An 11,594-nucleotide genomic window follows, 5' to 3' on the forward strand; every position below is an offset into this window, starting at 1 on the left:
AAAATTATAAATATTTAAATTTTGCTTTAAACTCAAATGGGGACTAAAGAGAGAAGAGGGCTGCGTAGGAGGACGCTGGGCTCTCCACATCCTGCTAATCACTCAGATTCCACCCACATCTGCCTAAATAACCCAGAAAACCGCCAGAAGACTAGCAGAACAGACTCTCCGGAGCCAAGTGTAGACAAGAGGCCCACGGAAGAGGGTAGGAAGGGCAGAGAGGCGGTGCGCGCTCCACGGACTGGCAGGAGGGAGCCGGGGAGGTGGAGGGGCAGCCAGCCCATCCAGCAAGGCAGAGCCCCCGAGTCTGACTTGCAAAGATGGAAGCTCCAGACTCCATGAGTTCTGACAGCCAGTGGGAATTAACATCTGGAATGTTGTAAGTCAACAGCTCTGCTCCGAGAGGGGTAGACAATGGGAGGGAGAGTTGTTGAGCCCCAGAAGACAGAGCTCAGCTGGGCTGGGGAACAAAGGTGCTGGGAAGCACCATCTCCCTTGCCCATCCCCCAGCCAAAATCCCAAAGGGAACCAGTTCCCGTCATGGAACTTGCTTGCACCATGCAAACACCCAACGCTGTGCTCCTGTGGATCCATCCCTCTGACGGGTATGCCTGCCTCCCTCCTAATGCTGCAGGGCCCCTCCCGCAGTGGACCACCAAAGGCAAAGTGAGCTAAGCCTGCCCCTCTTGCCCCTGTGCACCTTGCAGATCCACCCTGGCTAATATGCCAGATCCCATAGAAGCAGTACCACAAGCCTGGCAGTATGCAAGTAGCCCAGACAGGGGCCACACCACCCCACAGTGAGTCCTGCCCCTGGGAGAGGGGAAGATAAAATACACACCAGTCTGACTTTGGCCCCAGCAGTGGGCTGGGGGCAGGTCTGACTGCAGCCCCGCCCACCAACACAAGTTACTCCAGACATAATAGGGGAAGAGCCGTGCAGTTCCGCACCACTCCAGGGACTATCCAAAATGACGAAACGGAAGAATTCTGCTCAAAAGAAATTCCAGGAAGTAGCGACAGCTAACGAATTGATCAAAAGCGATTTAAGCAATATAACAGAACATGAATTTAAAATAATAGTCATAAAATTAATCACTGTGCTTGAAAAAAGTATAGAGGACAGCAGAGAATCTATTGCTACAGAGATCAAGGGACTAAGAAACAGTCAAGAGGAGCTGAAAAATGCTATAAATGAGGTGCAAAATAAAATGGAGGCGACTACAGCTCCGATTGAAGAGGCAGAGGAGAGAATAGGTGAATTAGAAGATAAAATTATGGAAAAAGAGGAAGCTGAGAAAAAGAGAGATAAAAAAATCCAAGAGTATGAGGGGAGAATTAGAGAACTAAGTGATGCAATGAAACAGAACAATATCCGTATAATAGGGATTCCAGAGGAGGAAGAGAGAGTAAAAGGCAATGAAGGTATACTCAAACAAATCATAGCTGAGAGCTTCCCTGATCTGGGGAAGAAAAAAGGCACTGAAATCCAAGAGGCACAGAGAACTCCCTTCAGACGGAACTTGAATCGATCTTCTGCATGACATATCATAGTGAAACTGGCAAAATACAAGGATAAAGAGAAAATTCTGAAAGCAGCTAGGGATAAACACGCTCTAACATATAAAGGGAGACCGATAAGACTAGTGACGGATCTATCTACTGAAACTTGGCAGGCCAGAAAGGAACGGTAGGAAATCTTCAATGTGATGAACAGAAAAAAAATATGCATCTGAGAATCCTTTATCCAGCAAGTCTGTCATTCAGAATAGAAGGAGAGATAAAGGTCTTCCCAAACAAGCAAAAACTGAAGGAATTCGTCACCACTAAACCAGCCCTACAAGAGATCCTAAGGGGGATTCTGTGAGTGAAATGTTGCAAGGACCACAAAGTACCACAGACGTCACTACAAGCATGAAAACTACAGACATCACAATGACTCTAAACCCGTATCTTTCTATAGTAACACTGAATGTAAATGGACTAAATGCTCCAACCAAGACATAGGGTATCAGAATGGATAAAAAAACAAGACCCATCTATTTGCTGTCTAAAAGAGACTCATTTTAGACCTGAGTACACCTTCAGATTGAGAGTGAGGGGATGGAGAACTATCTATCATGCTACTGGAACTCAAAAGAAAGCTGGAGTAGCCATACTTATACCAGACAAACTAGACTTTAAATCAAAGGCTGTAACAAGAGATGAAGAAGGGCATTATATAATAATTACAGGGTCTATCCATCAGGAAGAGCTAACAATAATAAATGTCTATGCGCCGAATATGGGAGCTCCCAACTATATAAAACAATTAATCACAAATATAAGCAACCTTATTGATAAGAATGTAGTAATTGCAGGAAACTTTAATACTCCACTTACAACAATGGATAGATCATCTAGACACAGGATCAATAATGAAACAAGGGCCCTGAATGATACATTGGATCAGATGGACTTGACAGATATATTTAGAAGTCTGCATCCCAAAACAACAGAATATACTTTCTTTTCAAGTGCACATGGAACATTCTCCAAGATAGGTAACATACTGGGTCACAAAATAGCCCTTCATAAGTTTACAAGAATTGAGATCATACCATGCATACTTTCAGACCACAATGCTATGAAGCTTGAAATCAACCACAGGAAAAAGTCTGGAAAACCTCCAAAAGCATGCAAGTTAAAGAACACCCTACTAAAGAATGAATGGGTCAACCAGGCAATTAGAGAAGAAATTTAAAAATATATGGAAACAAATGAAAATAAAAATAAAACAATCCAAATGCTTTGGGATGCAGCGAAGGCAGTCCTGAGAGGAAAATACATTGCAATCCAGGCCTATCTCAAGAAACAAGAAAAATTCCAAATACAAAATCTAACAGCACACCTAAAATAAATAGAAGCAGAACAGCAAAGACACCCCAAACCCATCAGAAGACAAATAATAAAGATCAGAGCAGAAATAAACAATATAGAATATAAAAAAACTGTAGAGCAAATCAATGAAACCAAGAGTTGGTTTTTTGAAAAAATAAACAATATTGATAAACCTCTAGCCAGGCTTCTCAAGAAGCCTGGGAGAAAAGGGGGATGACCCAAATAGATAAAATGAGGAATGAAAATGGAATTATTACAACCAATCCCTCAGAAATACAAGCAATTATCAGGGAATACTATGAAAAATTACATGCCAAAACTGGACAACCTGGAAGAAATTGACAAATTCCTAAGCACCCACACACTTCCAAAACTCAAATAGGAAGAAATAGAAAACTTGAACAGATCCATAACCAGCAAAGAAATTGAATAAGTTATCAAAAATCTCCTAACAAATGAAGAGTCCAGGACCAGGTGGCTTTTCTGGGGAATTCTACCAGACATTTAAAGCAGAGATCATACCTATCTTTCTCAAGCTAGTCCAAAAAAATAGAAAGGGAAGGAAAACTTCCAGACTCATTCTATGAAGCAAGTATTACTTTGATTCCTAAACCAGACAGAGACCCAGTAAAAAAAAAAGAGAACTAAAGGCCAATATCCTTGACGAATATGGATGTAAAAATTCTCAATAAGATACTAGCAAATCGAATTCAATGGCATATAAAAAGAATTATTCACCATGATCAAGTGGGATTCATTCCTGGGCTGCAGGGTTGGTTCAACATTTGCAAATCAATCAATGTGATACAGCACATTAATAAAAGAATAGATAAGAACCATATGATCCTGTCTATTGATGCAGAAAAAGCATTTGACAAAATTCAGCATCCTTTCTTAATAAAAACCCTCGAGAAAGTCGGGATAGAAGGAACATACTTAAACATCATAAAAGCCATTTATGAAAAGCCCACAGCTAATATCATCCTCAATGGGGAAAAACTGAGAGCTTTCTACCTGAGATCAGGAACACTACAGGGATGTCCACTCTCACCACTGTTGTTTAACACAGTGTTGGAAGTTCTAGCATCCGCAATCAGACAACAAAAGGGAATCAAAGGCATCAAAATTGGCAAAGATGAAGTCAACCTTTCACTTTTGCACATGACATGATATTATACATGGAAAATCCGATAGACTCCACCAAAAGTCTGCTAGAACTGATACAGGAATTCAGCAAAGTTGCAGGATACAAAATCAATGTACAGAAATCAGTTGCATTCTTATACACTAATAATGAAACAACAGAAAGACAAATAAACTGATCCCATTCACAACTGCACCAAGAAGAATAAAATACCTAGGAATAAACCTAACCAAAGATGTAAAAGATCTGTATGATGAAACTATAGAAAGCTTATGAAGGAAATGGAAGAAAATATAAAGAAATGGAAAAACATTCCATGCTCATAGTTTGGAAGAATAAATATTGTTAAAATGTCAATACTACCCAAAGCTATCTACACATTCAATGCAATCCCAATCAAAATTGCACCAGCATTCTTCTCGAAACTAGAACAAGCAATCCTAAAATTCGTATGGAACCATAAAAGGCCCCAAATAGCCAAAGGAATTTTGAAGAAGAAGACCAAAGCAGGAGGCATCACAATCCCAGACTTTTGCCTCTATTACAAAGCTGTAATCATCAAGACAGTATGGTATTGGCACAAAAACAGACACATAGACCAATGGAATAGAATAGAAACCCCAGAACTAGACCCACAAAAGTATGGCCAACTAATCTTTGACAGAGCAGGAAAGAATATCCAATGGAAAAAAGACAGTCTCTTCAACAAATGGTGCTGGGAGAACTGGACAACAACATGCAGAAGGATGAAACTAGACCACTTTCTCACACCATTCACAAAAACAAACTCAAAATGGATAAAGGACCTGAATGTGAGACAGGAAACCATCAAGACCCTAGAGGAGAAAGCAGGAAAAAAACCTCTCTGACCTCAGCCGTAGCAATCTCTTACTCGACACATCCCCAAAGGCAAGGGAATTAAAAGGAAAAATGTACTATTGGGACCTCATGAAGAAAAAAAGCTTCTGCACAGCAAAGGAAACAATAAAACTAAAAGGCAACCAATGGAATGAGAAAAGATATTTGCAAATGACATATCGGACAAAGGGCTAGTATCCAAAATCTATAAAGAGCTTACCAAACTCCACACCTGAAAAACAAAGAATCCAGTGAATAAATGGGCAGAAAACATGAATAGACACTTCTGTAAAGAAGACATCCGGATGGCTAACAGCCACATGAAAAGATGCTCAACGTCACTCCTCATCAGGGAAATACAAATCAAAACCACACTCAGATATCACCTCACGCCAGTCAGAGTGGCTAAAATGAACAAATCAGGAGACTATAGATGCTGGAGAGGATGTGGAGAAATGGGAACCCTCTTGCACTGTTGGTGGGAATGCAAACTGGTGCAGCTGCTCTGGAAAACAGGGTGGAGGTTCCTCAAAAAGTTAAAAATAGACCTACCCTATGACCCAGCAATAGCACTGCTAGGAATTTACCCAAGGGATACACGAGTGCTGATGCATAAGGGCACTTGCACCCCAATGTTTATAGCAGCACTTTCAACAATAGCCAAATTATGGAAAGAGCCTAAATGTCCATCAACGGATGAATGGATAAAGAAATTGAGGTTTATATACACAATGGAGTACTACGTGGCAATGAGAAAGAATGAAATCTGGCCCTTTGGAGCAACGTGGATGGAACTGGAGAGTGTGATGCTAAGTGAAATAAGTCATACAGAGAAAGACAGATGCCATATATTTTCGCTCTCATGTGGATCCTGAGAAACTTAACAGAAGACCATGGGGGAGGAGAAGGGAGGAAAAAAAAGGGAGGGAGGCAAACCATAAGAGACTCTTAAAAACTGAGAACAAACTGAGGGTTGATACGGGGTGGAAAGGAGGGGAGGGTGGGTGATGGGTACTGAGGAGGGCACCTTTTGGGATGAGCACTGGGTGTTGTATGGAAACCAATTTGACAAGAAATTTTATATTTAAAAAAAACACAAAACAAAACAAAACAAAAAAACTCAAATGGGAAATAGGAAATCCGATACCTCTAGAATATAATAAATATCATGAGGAGAAATAAAAGTCCAATCTGCTATTATTTGATTAATTTTTATTCTTAGAACACAATTTAACTTAATTTTTATTAAAAATGAAACAAACTTATTTTATAATTTTGCAGAGAGAGAGGGAGACACAGAATCCGAAGCAGGCTCCAGGTTCTGAGCTGTGAGCAGAGAACCTGACATGGGGCTTGAGTCCACAAACCATGAGACAATGACCTGAGCCCAAGTCGGACACTTAACTGACTGAGTGACCCAAGCTCCCCTACAATTCACTGACTTTTATGGAGGAAATTTCAGTAAAGCCTTGGCCTACCCCACCCTCCAATATTTATTGTACTATCTGTCTCTTTTATATGGATGTACTTTAAAGGGCTTTTATCAAATACCAGTGATCAAGAGTCATCTTTATGTGTGAACAGCTTTCAATGCATTCCAATTTTGAAGTCCATCGAAGTCAAGCAGTTCACTTTCATTTTGGATCAGCAAATTGCATAATTCTCTACAGTCCCTATTATGATATTCATTTCAACAGATCATAAGACTGTCTTCTGTGTTTAGGACTCTCTATGCTAAAAAAAATTAAATACCTCAACTTTTGTCTCATTCATTTATCACATCTGTATATATGCAATTTCTATCATTGCATAAGAAATCATCACAAAATTAGCAACTTAGAAAAGCACACATTTATTATCTGTTTCTGTGGGTCAGAAGTCTGGGCAGAGATTATCTGAGTCCCCTGCTCAGAGGTCCAAGGACTTGGCTGGGCTTTATTGTCATCTGGAGGCTTGGCTGGGGAAGAATTGCTTCCAGGGTCATTCAGATTATTGGCATAATTTTCTTGAGGCTCTATGACTGGATGGCATTCCTTGGCTTTTCACTGGTTGTCAGGTGAAGGGTACCCTCAAGTCCTAGATGTTGCTTACAGTTCCTTGCCATGTGGCTTCTCCTAAATAGTCATTAATTCATCAAGCCCACAAAGATGGACTTCAGTCCAGTCTGCAAAGACAGAGTCTCATATAATACAACATAACTGTGGGAGTGATATCCATCACCTTTGCCATATTTTATTCATTAGAAGCAAGTCATATCCTACCCAGACTCAATGAAAGAGATTACATGAAGGTATGAATATCAGTGGGTAGAAACCATTAGGGGTTATGTGAGGAGCTGTTTGCTCCAATTCCCCTCCATCAAAAACAAAAATATGTGACTCTGGAAAATGAAATCCAAGGTTACATAAAATGGGTTAGTTCCTAGTCATCTTTGCATATTCAGAAAAATTATATGAAGTTTACTAAAAGTAAGGAATGTCTTAGATTTTTTAAATTCTTAGTACTATATTAAACTTTTTTTTTAATGCTTCACCAATTTCCGTGTCATCCTTGTCAGGGGCCACATTAATCCTCTCTGCATTGTTTCAATTTTTTAAGCTAACTTTTTAAATTGCTGGCCTATTTAAATTTCTTGAAGACTGGATGTGCTTACTAGTGATCTCAAATTGTAGAATGTTGTGAACTTCTGGAGAAAGATGGTGGAATGGGAGGCCCCTAAGGTCATATCTTCCCATGGATACAACTAGATAACATTCCTATCAGTATAAATGACCCAAGGGGAAAAAAACCCAAAGACTGGAAGAACCAACCCCAACAATTAAATATAGAAAAGAAATCATATCAAAGAGGGTAGAAAGGGCAGAGGTGGGGGAAGCTAAATGGACCTGTGGGTCTGTCTACTGGAAGGAGAGACCCAGAGGCCAAGGGAAGTGAGAGAAACAGCCTATCATGCCAGGAAGCCTACATAGAGAAGACAAATCCCATAACATTTGGCTTTGAAAAACAGAGGGGCTGAATTTTGTAAGTTCTTATAACCAGTGGAACTTATAGCCTGGAACTTTAAAAATCAGTGGACTTGGCCCTGGGACAGCTGGGAGGGTGATAGGAAATGGAATCCCCATCTCCAAAAAGACAGCACAAAAATCAGCCCACAGCATAAAGGCAGCAGTTTGAAAGATGCCTGGAGCATACTGGAGGGAGAGTTATATACTAATCACAGAGCATGTCCCACCGGGACACAGATCCCTGGGAAACTCTTCCAAAAACAAAGGAGATGGCAAGTGCCAATACCCTCCCCTGTCTCCAACATAAACATCTGACCATCTGTGGGATCCAGTGTAGTTCAGGCATTCAGTACTTAACTTGCTTATGCTGCACTCTGCACCCTCCAGTCTGACCTGTCTCAGCCCCAGCAATGTAGGTCCCTTTCCCCAGAAGACTGGCATGAACCTTACCAACACTGCATCTCCCAACTGTGCAATTGCAGTGCTTTGGTCTCCTTGGTGATGATAGTGGCTGGTCACCTCCTGCTGGAGGACATGCATACCTTTTCAAAACCACATGCCTTACCCTCCCACACTTTGTGGAGTGGCCTCTGCCTCCCCTTGGGCAGACGAACAGTACCACCTTGTTAAAAGTGTGTACCCCACTATTTCAAACACAGGAGACATGGTTGACTTTCCTAACAGAGAGCTAGCTAGACACAGTGAGGAGACAGAGGAATGTGTCCCAGATGAAAGAACAGGACAAAATTACAGCAAGAGACCTAAGCAAAACAGAGACAAGTAATATATCCAATAGAGAATTTTTTTTTAATATATGAAGTTTATTGTCAAATTGGTTTCCATACAACACCCAGTGCTCATCCCAAAAGGTGCCCTCCTTAATACCCATCACCCACCCTCCCCTCCCTCCCACCCCCCATCAACCCTCAGTTTGTTCTCAGTTTTTAAGAGTCTCTTATGCTTTTGCTCTCTCTCACTCTAACCTCCTTTTTTTTTAAACTAATGATCATAAAGCTACTCATTTGACTTGAGAAGAGAGTGGAGGCAGTGAGACCCTTACCAAAGAGATAAAAAAAGAACCAATCAGAGATGAAGAACACAATGATTGAAATAAAAAATAGACTAGGCAGAATAAATAGCAAACTAGAGGAAGCAGAAGAACAAATCAGTGACCTGGAGAAGACAGTAATGAAAAGTAACCAGCTGAGCAGGTGGAAGAAAAACAATACACAAAATGAGAATAGACACAGGGAACTCAGTGACTCCATTACGAATAATAACAGTCACATTACAGAGATCCCAGAAGGAGAAGATTGAGAGAAAAGGGGGAAATGAAAACTTACTTGAAGAAATAATAACTGAGAACTTCCTGAATCTGGGGAAGGAAACAGAAATTCAGATCTAGGAGGCACAGAGAGCCCCTAAAAAAATCAACCCAAGGAGGTCCACACCAAGACACACAGTAATTAAAATGGACAAAAGTAGTGATAAGGAGAGAATTTTAAAAGTAACAAGAAAGGGCACCTGAATGGCCCAGTCAGTTCTGCATCCAGCTCTTGATTTCAGCTCAGGTCATGATCTCACGTTCGTGGGTTTGAGCCCTGCATTGGGCTCTGTGCTGGCCATGTGGAGCGTGTTGGGATTCTCCCTTTCTCCCTGGGTCTCTGCCCCTCCCCACCTCATTCTCATTCATTCTCTCTCCCTCCCTCCCTCCCTTCCTCCCTCCCTCCCTCCCTCTCTCTCTCTCCTCAAAGATAAATAAACTTAAGGAAAAAAGCAGCAAGAAAAAGAAAACAGTTATAGGGAAACCCCATAAGGCTATCAACTGATATTTCAGCAGAAATTCTGAAAGGCAGAGGGGAGTGGCATCATATATTCAAAGTGCTAAAAGGAAAAAAATCTGTAGCCAAGAACACTCATTCCAGCAAAGCTATCATTCAGAATATAAGGAGAGAGAAAGATTTTCTAAAACAAAAATTAAAGGAGTTCATGACCACTAAATGAGCACTACAAGAAATATTAAAGGGGATTATTTGAGTGGTGAAAAAAGACCAAAAGCAACAAAGGCTAGAAAGTAACAGAGAACATCATCAGAAACAACAGCTTTTTTAGGTAATACAGGGGCAGTAAATTTATATCTTTCAATAATTACTGTGAATGTAAATGGACTAAATGCCCCAATCAAAAGACATAGGGTAATAGAATGTTTAAAAACTAAGAACCATCTATATGTTGCCTACAAGAAACTCATTTTAAGACCTAAAGACACCTGCAGATTGAAAGTGAGGGAATAGAGATTCATTTATCATGTTAACAGACATCAAAAGAAAGCCAAAATAGCCATACTTATATCAGAAAAACTAGATTTTTAAAACAAAGACTGTAAGAAGAAATGAAGAACATCATTATATCATAATTAAGGGGTCTACCCATCAAGATGTAACAATTTTAAATATTTATGTCCCCAACTTGAAAGAACCCAAATATATATATCAACTAATAACAAACATAAAGAAACCCACCCATTGATAATAATAAAATAATCACACCCCATTTACAGCAATGGGCAGATCATCTAAGCAGAAAATCAACAAGGAAAACAATAGCTTTGAACGACACACTGAACAAGATAGACATAACAGATATATTCAAAACACTTCATCTTAAAGCAACAGAATACACATTCTTTTCAAGTGCACAAGGAACATTCTCCAAAACAGATCACATATGGGGTAACAAATCAGCTCTCAACAAGTACAAAAAGAATGAGATAATTCCATACATTTGTTCAGACCACAAGCTTATGAAACTTGAACTGAGCCACAAGAAAAAATTTGGAAAGACCACAAATACATGGAGGTTAAATAACATCCTACAAAAGAATGAATGGGTTAACCAGGAAATTAAAAAAGAAATTAAAAAGTACATGGAAGCAATTGAAAATGAAAACATGACAGTCTAAACCTTTTGGGATTCAGTAAAGGCAGTCCTAAGAGGGAAATATATTGCAATACAGTCCTAACTGAAGAAGCAAGAAAAGTCTCAAATATACAACCTAACATTAAACCTAAATGAGACAGAAAAGGAACAGCAAATAAAGCCTAAAGCCAGAAGAAGGAAAATAATAAGGACTAGAGCAGAAATAAATGAAAGAGAAACAACAACAGCAAAACAGTAGAACATACCAATGAAACCAAGAGATGGTTCTTTGAAATAATTAATAAAATTGATATACCCATAGCCAGACTGATCAAGAAGAAAAGAAAAATGGACTCAAAGTCCTAAACAAAAGAGGTTAGGTCACAACCAACACAACAGAAACACAATCATAAGAGAATATTATGAAAAATTATATGCCAACAAACTGGGAAATCTGGAAGAAATGGAAAAATTGTTAGAAACATATAAACTACCAAAACTGAAACAAGAAGAGACAGAAAATTTGAACAGACCCATAACCAGTAAAGAAATTGAATCTGTAATCAAAAATCTTCCAATAAACAAAAGTCCAGGGCCGGACAGCTTCCCAGGGGAATTCTACCAGACATTTAAAGAAGAGTTAATACCTATTCTTTTGAAGCTGCTCCAAAAAATAGAAATGGAAGAAAAACTTCCAAACTCATTCTACAAGGCCAGCATTACCTTGATTCTACAACCAAAGACCCCACTAAAAAGGAGAACTACACGCCAATTTCCCTGATGAACAT

The 11,594-nt window shown here is 39.7% G+C and overlaps 1 non-coding gene across 1 annotated transcript; it reads right to left on the minus strand.

Moving 5' to 3' along the window:
* Positions 1–7,392: 7,392 nt before the first annotated feature.
* Positions 7,393–7,498, minus strand: LOC122479273. Its single transcript, XR_006296320.1, has one exon. It is a non-coding gene; the product is annotated as a U6 spliceosomal RNA (small nuclear RNA).
* Positions 7,499–11,594: the final 4,096 nt, after the last annotated feature.

Source organism: Prionailurus bengalensis, chromosome B1 (genome assembly GCF_016509475.1).
Source record: "Prionailurus bengalensis isolate Pbe53 chromosome B1, Fcat_Pben_1.1_paternal_pri, whole genome shotgun sequence".
Taxonomy (NCBI): domain Eukaryota; kingdom Metazoa; phylum Chordata; class Mammalia; order Carnivora; family Felidae; genus Prionailurus; species Prionailurus bengalensis.